Raw genomic sequence first — 15263 nt, 5'->3', positions numbered from 1 at the left:
TACTGCTTGTTGCTATTTACATCCTTCCCAGCTACAGCAAGAACAACAGGAGCGAGGCACTGAATGAACTGTACCAGCACATCAGTGAGCAGCACACAGCCCACCCAGATGCATTTCTGATTCTGGCAGAGGATTACAACCATGCAGACCCAAGGAGTATTTTCCTAAAATTCACAAATACCTTGACTTTCCTACATGCGTAAACAACACTTTGGACAATGTTTTCACCACCATGAGTGGAGCTTACAAAGCCCTGCCCCTCCCCATCACTGTAATGCTAATACCAGCAAACAGACCACTGGATAAAGTCACCAAATCAGTTTGGAGGCAGGTACGAGTTTGGCTGGAAGGATCGTCAGAGGCACTTCAGGAATGTTTCAGCTTCACTGTCTGGAATATGTTCACCACAGACCTCCAGGAGTACACAGAAGCCACTTATACACAGAGATCCCAAAAAAATGGTGGGATAGTTATCCCACCTTTTGGCCACCATTGACCAATTTACACAGCCAAGCCAAAGGAATAACATCGGTGAGAGAGGCTGGACTTTTACACAGCAGGCCTGCGTTCTGGAATCAAAGGGGCGGTGTCGCATCGTATAGTGTGATGTATAACTTGTGCATAAGAAATACCCCAAACATAACAGTGTTGGCTCTCAAAACAACAATGGAGGACCATTACGGACTAAAAGCCCACACCACAAACCTGTGACAGCACCATCTCCCCGCTGAATCAACTGAATGGCTTCTTCGCTCACTTTGAAGCACACAACAGCACCCCTGCACAGAAGACCCCACCTCCTCATGGCGACCAGGTGATGGCACTGCCCCCAGTGAGCATGAGGAGATCCTTCAGCAGGATCAATGCAGACAAAGCTCCAGGTCCGGACTAGAGCCCGACCGATATGGGATTTCTGGGGCCGATGCTAATACCAGTATTGGGGGCTAAAAAAAGACGACATCTGATAAACTGGCCGATATCCGATGTATTGGCCAATTACCAATATATTGGCCAATACATGACATAAGAACATTGACATGCACAGGATATATACTGTACATGAACACAAATTCTTATAATACCCAAAATCTAAATCTTTTCAAAATTATTTTAATGAAGACATTAACTTGTGAATTTATGAGCCCTCGTAAATCCTGCATGGCAGTATGAAGTGAAGTGGGATGCTGCATAGCAGTATTATATTAACTCTTTCCCCACCATTGACAAGATATTCCATCAATTGCTTCCCACCGCTTCCCCGCCAACGACGAGATTTTCCGTCAACTCATATTTTCACTGTTATACTGTTGTTGGAGCTGTTATGGATCATGTGAAGTACTTTCCTTAGTCCAAAAACAAAGAAGCAACTCTTCCGGAAAAATGAAGGACCGGTTGTAAAGTGACAAGGACACAATCACAGATGGAAGGGAGAGATAAGAGACATTTATAGTGGATATTCAAGGAGAAGACAGACAACCAGATGTGGGACAAGACAAAGGACACCTAGTCTTCAGCTGTTAGTGTGAGTTCAGATTATGACTGTGGACACAGAGCGGATTCAACACAGATGTGGTTCTCAGCTTCATAATGCCAGCAGTGGCAGAGGTAAGACACTGTTTTATTTGGCTTTTGTATGAAATAAATAAATCCATACATTCATAAATAGATAAATACCTAGATGTCCATATAATTATTTACAGATCAAACACAGCATTTAGTATTAGTATTTAGTGCATTTGTTTCTCGTTTTTCTTATAAACGAGGAATATGGAAGCGTTTAAATGAAAAGGCTACACTAATGTGTGGAAGACTCATTTTGTGGAATGTTGAAATATCTTAGAACTGTTTATTATTAGGGACTAGGGCTGTGCAATTAATCGAAATTCAATTACGATTTCGATTATTACACACAACGATTACAAAAATTATGTAATCGAGAAAAAACGATTATTAATTTTGAGTTGTTTTAATTCACGTGCATGCAAGCTCCCATGAGCTGCTCTGCCCAACCCCCCTCTAAGCTACTGCTGCCAACTAGCCGGCAGGTCCACCCAAAGAGGAAAGTTGTACCTAGCGGTCTGGAAAAATGGCAGGAGAATCACAGCAGAAGTGCTTGGTAAACAAAAAAGGAAAGTCAAATTCAAATGTATGGAATCACTTTGGGTTTGATGAAGAAGACGAAGAGCAAAAACACATCACGTGCAAAAAGTGTTTCGTAGTTGTGTCCGCACCGACCGGTAACACAACAAACCTTTGTAACCATCTGAAGTTGAACCACCACCACCTTTATCATAATCTTATGAAAAACTAAAACGCATAAAAACAACTTCGTCCGCAATGCAATCTTCAGTCTCCGAATCTCTTTACGCTGCAACTCCCGTATTAACATAACCCTAACCCGTATAACCCTAACGTACGTATTCAACAGGGTGTCCCATAAGTCTGCATACATAGGAAAAATAAACGTTTCTTGACATAAACCATTTTTATTTATATAATATGCTCTATATGACTGCCATTTTGTCGGGAACACATTTCAATGCGTGTCCTCCACTGCTGAAGAACTATAAAGAAGAAATATAAAGAAATACATGATAGAACCATATGTATTATGTCTCCTATGTATGGAGACTTATGGGACACCCTGTAGATGGCTGATGTATACAGAAGGCCTGAACTGAAACCTCACGGCACGCCACTGAATTTACTATGTTTCATACTACATTGAACATACTTGAATTTATAATTTGCACTTTACGCGAGTTTTTTTTTTTTTTTTTTTTATTGCTACAGTTCTATGGGAAGTCTATAGCAGTTTAATTACAGTGCACTATTTGTTTACCAAAGGAAACATACTTGAATTTACAGTACACTTATTTGATTTCAAAGATTTTTTTTGTTTCGTACAAAAGTGAAAATACTTTGTTTTAGTGGTTAAAAGCTTTATTTATGTTTAAAGAGTATATTTTACATTGTTTTGCAAGAAAAAAATAAACAACTTTAAGGTTAACAAATAATCGTTTTTAATAATCGTGATTTCAATAATTGCTAAAATAATCGTGATTTTTTTTTTTTCTATAATCGAGCAGCCCTATTAGGGACTGAGCCGAAAGGTAAGGCCCTCTCAATCACAGAGTGAGAGGCCTTTCCTTGAAGGCAAGGCCCTATTGTATTTCATTCATTTTTAGGGACGGAGCCTGGAAAGTAAGACTTGCTTGGAAAGGCAAGGTCCTATTGTATTTCATTTGTTTTTATATTATGATACTTCCGTCAATTTGAACTGGATTTTGACCCCCTAAACATGCTCAAAAAAATCACCAAATATGGCACACATCAGGTCTGGAGAAAAATTTAATAAAATTTTTAAAATTAGCCTCATAAGGGCCAAAATGTGCTCTCTAGTGCCACCTATGTAAAAAAAAAAAATCCACACACAGCCCTAGTGGCCAATAGGAATATTGTACAGACAAGAAACCAACAACAAAATTTTTGTTTGATGATGCACTCCAAATGATACACTCTTAGCCATGAGCTAACTCCAACAAGAAGTTTGCAATTTGCCTTTCAAAATAAAATTTCTAAAACTAACTGGTATGACACAGTTTGCCGTAGTGGCTTCTAAATAGCACCAAAAGACAGCGTAAGTAAACCCTTCTCAACAAAGCGATCTTGTAACTTTGTAATTACTGCCTTAGTTTGTTTTTTTGTTGTTTTTTTTTGTATAATAAAATTGCAATGTCTGAAACTAATTTTTCACTTTGGACTTTTGGCCCACATGTTATATATCCATGCATTCACAGGACTCACCACAACTCTCACATGCAATTTTTTTTTAGATAGGATGTATGGTTATGGATTTATTGCAATTTGTTTAGTTTTTTAATTTTTATCCACTTTAAACTGCCATTTGACCCCCCTCAGCATGCATGACATGGCTGTCAAACAGTTTGATACAATATCAAAATGAATCCCTTGGGTGCCAAAATGGGTTCTGTAGCACCACCTACATACTCAAAAACACACAAAAAATGCCCTAGCAGCCAGTAGGAATGTCACAGACTCATAAAACAAATGTCAAAATGTTGGTCTCACTGAGCCTGACAAATCATACACTAACATCCATGAACTAACTCCAACAGGAAGCTGGTACTTTGCTTTTCAAAGTGACTCCATGTTCCCGCAATTATTGCTTATTCATTTTTGACTTTTTTCACAAATATTATACAACAATATGCAGAAGCCACATGTGAAAGAATTTTTGAGAGGAGCCCACTCAAACTCTCAGACCCTCTCCACTCACATGCTTCTGTTGAAAACTGTATAAAACAGCTAATTCAATCGGAACCAACACAAGCACTAGCTTTTTCAATCATAATAAATTATATCCTAACAAAATCCTCAATAAGCAGCATAAATCCTACAACAAACTAAAGATTTCGCTATCCACGATCAAAGCATGCATCATGTCAGAGTTATCCTATATGCTTACCTCAGTGATTCCACTACTTTGGTTTTGGTCACATTGTACAGTTCGGGAACTGCTTTCTGGGCAAAATACAAATGGAAGTTTGTATCTGCACTACGGCATCCAAATCAGAGCATGACAGCCCTGCTTCCAGAAGCTAGCTTTTAAACTAGTTGGGTGAATCTCACGCTCTGTAACTAACCAAACAGAGTTGGTTTTACTGTGTTCCCCTGGTCTGTTCTTTAATGTGTCCAGGTGGCATATGCCACTTTTATTTTCCTCCTGTGCACTGCAGTTGTGTTCCTGTCATTCAGTAATTATGAAAAAAAATCATTTTTGAACATTTATGAATTGTTATCGAATTGTCACGTGTCGCATCGCAATGAATCTAATAATCGATGTATTGACACATCCCTACCCCATATGTTATGTATTTTTGTATTTTTAAATGTTCAATGTTCGTTTCTGGCAAACACTGTGATTTACTGAGTGTTTCTGAACACTTTACAGTATTCCCTGAGGTGCTGTGAACATCACCTCACACCACAGCAGAGGCACGGTGAAGGAGAAGAGGTGCAGGTTCACTTGATTTTGCTAACTTGAGTTAAAAAATAAAAACATTTTTGCTATAAAGGAACCCGTGGACTCTTTTGTGGCACAAATCTGCAACATACCGAAAAACCAAAAGTGAAACAACATGCTTCGAACATCTGACCCAGCTTCTGTGCCTCTGTTATACTCTCTGTTGTCATGTTTTGGGCTTTTTTGCAGCAGCGCTGAGAATTCGCAGCTGCTGAATGTATGTAGAGGAAAGCCTGCACATGGGTTCTGCTTGCGGCCACCCTGCTTCCCGAGTTTTTTCATTCTTCACATAGGCTACATGTATTTGTTCGTTATACCTCCGTACTGTATCAAAGGCCCCAAACCACGACGGTTCGGTACAATCAAGTGCACCATTACACCCCTAATCAAAACTGATGTCTTTAAAATTTGTGTAGATAATGGCCAAAAATCATGTAACAATCCAGATAGCAGGGTGTATTTCTATTAACATGTGACTGTTTAAGTCATAATGTTAAAATAGTGCTTTGTATGGTGTTGTGTACAGGGGCACAGCCAAAATACATATGATGTTTCCTTAGTTATAAGTAATGCATGTACAACATGTTAAAACAGCTGCTAGTTAAACTCACTCAGTAAGTGGTAGAGCAGAATTGGCATTTGGTAAAGCAGAAATAATTAAGGCAGTTATCACAGTCCAAATTATGCCTTTCCATGTTGTCATGGCATGTGATGGCTTCAAAAGCTGCTTAGTTAGTGGACTGTGAAGAACTCAGTATATTGTAATGTAAGGCTGTCAGATTTTACCTTTGATAAAAAAAAACAGTCTCAAATTCTCATCTGTTGAGAAGCACCTTGAAAGCACAGTTATTATGACAGATATCAGGGACCACTTTCAAATCAATTCCACCATGTTCTAATTCACACCCAAGAAAATTAACATGATGCCTTGGATTTTTAAAATACCAACCACCAAAAAGAACCATTGCCTGTTAAACACAAATGCCATGGGTATTTAATTTGCGCTTTAACAGTGGTTAAAAGAACAAAAAAAATTCATAACTTAATTTTGAATATTTCAATACTGGTTGTTTAATGCCATGGTTATTTAATGTCATTTTGCCCTCATTTACCCATATAAAATAATATTTGATAAATATATTAGTATAATTAACTGTTTTGAATGTTTATCATCTAGATTTCTAGAAATGTTATCACAATAACAAAGATTTAAAAAATCCAATGTCTCCAACTTTAACCCCCAGTCATTTTTTTTTTAAACTTGAGAGAAATAGTGCAGACAAAAATGTCATTTTGCTAATTCTAACAATGCAAATACATTCATCCTAAATTGGTCCCAGCACCACTACTGTTAAAAAAAAAACTATAAAACTAGTGCATACAAATTCTCTATATATGTCACAGAAAGAATTCTAGTAAGAAACTTACAAAAAAAACGGATTTTATTTATATATGCAGGTCATACTCAATTGAAATGGCCTTTCTTTCCACACATGGACCTAGCCATCCATAAAATGTTCTCTGAGAGACGTAGAGAGGCGGAAAAATAAGCATTAACACTATGTGTGCTGTGTGACATTTCTGAAAATAGCATTTCTTATTAGTTAGGTACAGTCACTGCATTTGTCTCAGCGCACAACGGTTTCCACAGCTATCATGAAAAACCACTCTTATTCATTAAAATCTAGGCCATTTCTAATCAGCAGTTACACAAACTAAAATGAGATGAAGATATAAATCAACAGAAAAACAGTTGGAATAGTCCCTCTTAGATGTTGATGGGTGGTTGGACAACATTATTTCGCCCTCAAAAGCAACTAAACCTCAATCCATCAGTGTTTGAGTTCGGGAGAGCCACACTCCCTCTGCCAGCTCTTTGGTTTTCTCTGACAGTTTCCACTCTGCCCGATACCGTAAATTATCTCTGTCCTCACCTCTGTCTACCAGCTCAATCCTCAGGAACATTTCTTTCTCCAAGATCATTGAGGCTAACACTAAGTCTGAAGTTTGTCTGTCTCTTGGCAACCTGGGGGAGGAACGTGAGACTCCACGTTGAGGGGGCGGAATGCTTTTCATCCCTCTGCTCTTCACTTCCTCTTCCTCAGTTTTTACCATTGTCATATCCTCTGAACTGGATGTACTCGAACTCTCATTGGTTGAATCCGAGGTCACAGATGACTGTGTGTCCTCTGATTGGTCACAATCCACTTGGTAGGCTAATTTCCTGCTACTTTGTCGGTTGTTGGATAAACATGGAGGCCATCGGAGGGAAAGACATCTTGTCATTGCCAGCCATAGTCCCTGAGGCCTGCACATACTTGAGCTCTGAGGCTGACTTGTCTGTTTCTCCAATTGTGTACAATCAGTTGCCGAGCTGGACCCCACCAGCTCTGGGACAGGGGCTTGATTAGAGTTCTTGGGCGAGTCTTCTATGCTCTGATTTTTTAACTGTTGCTGCTGATCCTCTTCAAAGCTGAAAGAGCTGCTAAAGCACTTACTCCTCTTCATTGTGTTTTCAGACACTACATCCAAGTCTGAGGATGAATCTTCATCTGATGAGGGCCAATGTCTCGATGACTGATCTTTAGAGTCCCTATTGTCTGATCCTACACGTTGCCTCTCTTCAGATTCAGACTCGGAAGAGCTGCTTGCCCCCTGGCCTTTCTTCATACTTGGGCAAACGAGTCCCTCCTTTTTTGCTAAATGTGCCAACTGCCCAGTACAGCTCTTCTTTTGGCTAAAAACTGATAGACTGAAAGAAGTGAAGGGATATAATCTAGACTATTACACTAGAAACAGCTGCAGCAGCTCTACTAGCATGGCATTTTCTGACATAATCTCTGCTTCAAGTGGCTCAGCATCGGGTACAGAGACGGGCAGTGATGACGCTGTGATGTCATGTGCCCACACACATACACAGAAACCGCTGCGTGGCTATGTGTTCACGCTCCAGTCGAGTCAGCGGTGACTTGCCTCTAAGGGAAGTGATGTCACATTATATGATGTCATACCTAGCCGCAGATGAGGACTGAAAATCGTCTGTGTTTGTGTAACAGCCCAGATGGTAAAAAGAATGCCCTACCCCCAAATTTGACCTTGATGTGCATTAAAGAGGTCCCGATATACAAAGACTGTGATCACATTGTTCTCTTTTACAGTTTAACTTATACTATTATTAATATACAACAATAGGATTTCAGTTTATATTCAGTTTCAGTCTATATTAACAATGTCTCTTGCTCTTTGTCTCTTTTCGAACCCATAAGACAAAACTTTAAAGTCAAAGTGCTAAAAACAGAAGCATTGTTTTTGTTTTCACCACTGGACACAGCTCTAAGGCAAAATAATTCGGGACCGAGCCAAAAGGTGAGGCCCTCTCACTCACAGAATGAGAGGCTTTGCCTTAAGGGCAAGGCCCTATTGTAGTTCGTTCATTTTTTATTATTATGATTCACTTCTAACTGGAATTTGACCCCCTAACCATGTTCAAAAACTTACCAAATTTGGCATGCATGTCAGGTCTGGCGAAAAATTTGATAAAATGTAAAAATCAACCCCATAGGTGCGAAAATGTGCTCTCTAAAGCCACCTATGTAAAAAAAAAACAAACAAACAAACAAACAAACAAACAAACAGTAACAGCCCCAGTGGCCAATAGGAATGTCGTAGAGACATGGAACCAGTGCCAAAATTTTGGGTTTATAGAGCATTACAAATCATATGTGACACCCATGAGCTAACTCCAACAGGAAGTTCACAATTTGCCTTTCAAATTCAAATTTCTAAAACTATCTCCTACCAGACCATTTCTTGTACTAGGTTCTAAATAGCACCAAAAGATAGAGTAAACCCTTCTCAGAAAAAGTTGTACATAAATTTGTGATTTCTGCCTTAGGTTTTTTTATAAGCCTGGAAAGTTGCGAAGTCTGAAACTGATTTTCACTTCAGACTTTTCCCACACAAGTTATATATCTATATGTTCACAGGACTCACCACAACTCTCACGTGCAAAAATTTTTGAGATATGATGTACGGTTATGGATTAATCGCAATGTTCATTTTATACACTTTTTACACTTTTAACTGCCATCCCTCCCCCCTTTCATGCTCAAAAACTCACCAAATTTGGCATACATGTCATGGCTGGCAAACTGTTTGACACAATATCAAAATTAACCCCTTAGGTGCCAAAATGGGCTCTGTAGCACCACCTACATACACAAAAACACACAAAAATGGCCCTAACGGCCATTAGGAATGTCACAGACACATGAAACAAACACCAAAATGTTGGTCTCATTGAGCCCGACAAATCATACACTGACAACCATGAGCTAACTCCAGCAGGAAGTTGGCAATTTGCCTTTCAACGTGACTGCACATTCCCATTCCCGCAATTACTTTTTTCAGAATAAAAGCCTTAAATGTGGTCAATCATGAGTTTTATGCTCAACTGTTTGTATAATTTCAATTCATTCAAACTGATTCTGTCTCAAACACACACACGTACACACACACAGTAGGGTTTTCAAAATAAAAGCCTCAATATAAGGTGATGGTGGTTCAGCAAAGGGATGCTGACGTTCTATAGGGATGTAAGGAGGATGGACACAACAGGGTGGGAGCTGGTATCAGGACGGAAAGGTGTGACTAGAGCTGAGGTGTCGATGGTCACGGGACGTGGAACATGCATTTTGAGGTCCCGCCCAATGCTGCTTGCAGATTTAATTAGGGACCGAGCAGAAAGGTGAGGCCCTCTCACTCACTGAGTGAGAGGCCTTGTCCATACAAAGATGGTTTCGGTCATATCTGCAAAAGTTTTTCTATTGGATAGGCCTTTTGTCCACATGAAATCGTTGTTTTCAGTCGCTGAAACCGCAACTTTTTGAAACCGGGTCCCAGAGCGCACAAATTTGAAAATGCCGTTTTCGCATCATCTGTATGACCAAACCACAACTTTTCTAAAACAATAGGCCCTTTTCCACCGCAGGGACTTGTGCAGGAACTTTGAGCGTTACCCTTAACTTTGAAAAACCCTGGTGTGTTTGCACTGAAACTTACCCAGGTAAATAACTTTCCCTCGGCCCCAAGCTTTCCCCAAAGAAGTTCCTGGTAGGGAGGTAGTACTTTTGAGATTACCAGGAATTCTTACGGGCAGGGCTGTGTGCTGGAGAACGCTGAGTGGTGGACTACACTCACAGTGTTTCCGTTCACCCACCACTATTTAATTCACTCTTTATTTCATATTCACAAGTTCTGTATTTTGATGATTCAAGAAATGGACCAAAAGAGAAGCGACGACAAGTGGACAGACGATGAGGTCCAGGCTCTTTTGAGCGTTTTTGCAGAGGAGGAAATTCAGACGGACTTTGAATCACCAACACGAAATGATCGAGGTTACAGTAAAAGCTTGGAGCCAAATGACACAAACCTAAACAAATACAAGAAAAGAAGACACCTTTGCAGGATTAAAAAAAACTAAAGGACCACAATGGTTGCAGTGGATCCGATTGCCGGACAAACTAATGGTATGTATATCACAGAAATATTCATTGTTTAGTTTGTTCCATGCTGTAACAATAGTCAGCAGCACCAGCTGTTTAGTCAAAAGTCGAGTTAATCTAATACTAACACTAACTGGTCAACAGTCTGACGCTAAACCTAAATCAGAGAACTTGATATATTCATGTTGTTGCCATGAGCGGAACATGGATTTATTCTTTATGTATTGTGATTTCCACCTGAAATGGACCAGACTGTCTCGCCTCCTAATCCGAACCCGGGATTGTTTGTGCCCTCGTCCATCATCTACTGCTGTTTACAACAGCCCAGGTCAGACATTTCACATTTGACAAACTGAAATTTCGCACTACAGCACCCCCTACAAGTTTTTTTAAATTTTCTTATTAAAATTGCTTCAGTTCGGACATACGAACACCAATTTGGCTCAACTTTGACTCAGACATCTACCTCTCAGGCCTACACCCATTTATCTGAAAAATTTGAAATTTGGCACTATAGCGCCCCCTACAATTTTACCTTTACGAAAATTACTTCACTTCAGACATACGAACACCAATTTGGCTCAAATTTGAATCAGTCGTCAATGTCCCAGGCCTACAGCCATTTAGCAAAAGAAATTGCCATTTCGCTCAGTAGCGCCCCCTACAAATTTGCCTTCACGAAAATTGCATCAACTCAGACATACAAACACCGATTTGGCTCAAATTTGAATCAGTTGTCAATCTCCCAGGCCTACACCCATTTATCAAAAGAAAATGCCATTTTGCGCAATAGCGCCCCCTTCAAATTTACCTTCATGAAAATTGCATCAGTTCAGACATACGAACACCGATTTGGCAAAAATTTGACTCAGTGGTACATCTCGCAGGCCTACACCCATTCAGTGGAAGAAATTAAATTTTAGCTGCATAGCGCCCCCTACAGATTTACTTATTCAAAAATTTCTTTAGTTCGGACATACGAACAAAGATTTGCCTCAAATTTGAATCAGTTGTCAATCTCCCAGGCCTACACCCATTCATCAGAAGACATTGAAATTTGGTGCTAGAGCGCCACCTGCTGAACAATGGACATACTTCTACTGGACGTGCCCGTGGTGAGGGCCTTTACAGGCTTGCGGCTTTAATTCTGTTTGTGTTTGTGTCATTTGTTTGTGCAATAAACTACAACTTTCACGTACTGGGATAAAATGAACACCACTGTCTACCTCCTGCTAGAGTATCTGGTTTTCTAAAAACTAAGATAAGGTCTTATCTAGGCTAGTGATTTTTTACAATTGCAAACACAAAGACAGGTTTCTTCCAACACCTCCCAAGGAACCAATGTGCATAGAAAACAGTCAAAATTCACCAAATCCAGTTTCTTAAATATGGATAGTTTTATCCTTTCTTCCTTCTGGGAAAATGAGTATCATTGGGATGAGAATTAAACTGGACATTAGGAGGGTGCCATCTTGACTTTGACTGACATTCCCTAAACCATCAACTAATGAAAAAAGAGAAAATAACTGACAATGACAATAATCATTTGTTACAGCTCTAGCATGAGTGTGTGCTTTGTGTACTGCTCTGAGCTGGTCTGTTTTCTGCTCACTGGGTACGTCTCATCCCACGTACACAGTGGGTGTTATGTCACTCACCGACTTCCTCGCTTTTCCATTTATGGTTATGACAGCTGTGCAAACTGCATGTCTCTGCTCATTCACAGGACAAGCACCTTCTTACATCACCTCGGGGCAAAAGGACACCAGTCACTGCATGCTCCACACTGACCGACCTTATCAGACACAAAAAGACACGTGTCACAGTGGTTAAAAGTATCAAATTTTGTGCATCTATGAAGCAGCATTTTTTAGACTGGCACAAAGTCACTGTAATGGTCCTACAGCTGCAAAGAGAAAAAAATTAGTAAAGACAAGACATAATGGTAACATTAGAGACATTAACCCCACTTTGACGTAGGCCTGTCACCAAAATGGGAAAAGACAGGAATGATACGATCATGTTTACCTATGTCCTGCACACACTACACAAAAAATATTGATTAGAAAAGATAAAAGATTAAAAAGATTTGAAGTTTTGAAAGTAGATTTCCTGCCCACCTACACTAGTCATGGAATATGCTGCACTAGGGCTACAACTAATGGTTATTCATTCATTCATTTTCTGAACCCGCTTTATCCTCACTAGGGTCACGGGGGTCGCTTGGAGCCTATCCCAGCTACATAGGGCGAAGGCGGGATACACCCTGGACAAGTCACCAGTTCATCGCAGGGCTGACATATAGAGACAAACAATCACTTTCACATTCACACCTATGGGCAATTTAGATCAACCAATTAACCTATCAGTGCATGTCTTTGGATGGTGGGAGGAAGCCGGAGTACCCGGAGAGAACCCACGCAGACACGGGGGGAACATGCAAACTCCACACAGAAAGGTCCCACCCCCTGTCGACTGGTGTTGGAATCGAACCGGGACCTTCTTGCTGTGAGGCACAAGTGCTAACCACTGCACCACCGTGTCGGTAATGGTTATTGCCACTGTCAACAAATATATTCATTACTTTCTTGATTAATCTATGACTTGCCTCGGTCTATTATACATCAAAAGATGATGTCCCTTAATGAAGTGTTTGGATCAACAACAATGAATTAACACTAGTCCACACTGTCCTGTACATACCGATGCAGTGTTTCCATTAATTACCCAGACTGTGGAGACCTACTTTGTTCCACCAGAATTTTACAATCAATCGTAAACCATTCTACCATCTTAAGCATCTGTGGAAATCAGGCTAACTGCATAATTTAATAAAATATGCTTTGAATTTTTTTTTTTTTTTTTAAATACTGAAATAATTTAATCAAAACTCAGCTGATATCAAAATACTTATTGATTAATTTAAGTCAATAATAAATTGATTAAAGTTGCTAAAATAGGAGAAAAAAATGCCACAAACTGAAAATACAAACAGTATGCAGCCCTCTCCTCTTAGTCCAAATCAAGATTAAACATGAAAGTTAAATGACCTGATGTCACTTTGTGCAGTTATGGAAAAGTGATACTCTTTTTCCAAGCTTCCATGTCAAGACAGAGCAGTAGAATCATGTCAATGTCAGGTCTCACAGAATCTGATAAGCAATCGGTAATTATTAATTAATGTGTGTCAGTCACATATTAGCCAAATTGTATGTCAAATGATTTTCGACAACCTGGAAACATAGGTGAGGAGTAAATGCAGGAGTCTTATGTCCTCTCAGAACACTTGGATTACAATTTACTGAAAAGTAACTGTAGAAAATTTGTCCAAAAATTGAAAAAAAAAAAAAAAAAAAAAAAAACTATCAAGCATGCAGTTGTAGTCATTGTACTCTTCTTGTAACAAAGAAACACTGTTTTTATACGTTACTTAACATGGTCTGTCATTTTGAAGTTCTACCTCAAAGTTTAAGTGACATACAGGTGTTGAAGCAGAGTATTGTAACCATACCCAGTCTCCCACACAGGTCTATCTAATCTAATCTATTTCACCATATCAAAGTAATTTAAACATTATAACCAGTGTGGTTTTTTCACTGTGTGGTTGCCTGGTCTCAGATCTTGCCATTCATTTTCACAGTAAACACTGCCTGAAAATATGCACAAAACTGCTAAACATGTCACATCTGGCTTATTAAAAATCTGACAAAGCTGACGTTGCATTGATTTATGACTGTTCAGTAGATTTAACCCAGGTTTAGACAAATCAATTCACTGAGGTCTGACAGATTTCTGACATGAATAATGGTGTTGCCTTTCCATGAATCAGTGTTATGAATTCTAGGTCTTCCATGCAGATACAAAATTGGATCTCATCTCTGCATGGTAATAGTGTAAATGAGTGAATGAGAAGAGGGCTGTGGTTAGAAGGAGCTCTCTCTGGGTGCTGTTGTATCTGAGTCACCAATGCAGTGGTGGGGGGAGTGCAAAATATGGAAAGGCACGCTGGCGTTACTCTAAAATGTCCCCTGGCAGACACACACAGCTTGGCTGAACACTATGCCTCTGAGAAGGGTGTGCCTCAACTTTTCTGCAGTGTCTTCTTTTTAACAGCCCAGTCAAGGCTGTCTCCCTGAAGATAGTACAGCAGTGCTAAATAATGCACCATGAAAGGGTTGCACAGTGAGGGATGGAGGCAAGTAAACAAAGTTAAGGCAGTTTGTTGCCTATTCATACAAAAAATAACTGTAGGAAGACCAAATGCGTTTAATTTGGATTAGAAAAGATCAATAATACACGTGAGGCCTACTTAGAAGTCTTTATGTAATAAGTTTGCACTGTTGCCAAAAGTCTTTCACCACAGCAATCTCATTTAGATTCAGTTGCACTTCCCGACAACACCTTTACCTCAGTGTGATAAGGTAAAAGCCTTTCGTGAATTTTAAAAGTGATGCTTGCGTTTGCAAACACTTCAAGTATATGGAAGTTGTTAGCACTGAACTCACGGGAAGACAACTGAAAACGGTGCAACTCGATAGAAAACACGACAAAGCCGACACATGAAACATTAATATTAGCAAAGCGGAAGGTTTCCCAGTGTCACAGCTATTTCTGGACTGTATTCACATACCGAATTCCCACAAGCCGGAGAGGGGGCCGTATACAATCCATTAGACTCCCCTTGAGGCCTGCTAGACCTCGTTGAAATGTCT

This window comes from Sphaeramia orbicularis, chromosome 11 (genome assembly GCF_902148855.1).
Source record: "Sphaeramia orbicularis chromosome 11, fSphaOr1.1, whole genome shotgun sequence".
Taxonomy (NCBI): domain Eukaryota; kingdom Metazoa; phylum Chordata; class Actinopteri; order Kurtiformes; family Apogonidae; genus Sphaeramia; species Sphaeramia orbicularis.
Note: the sequence above shows the minus strand (reverse complement) of the source record.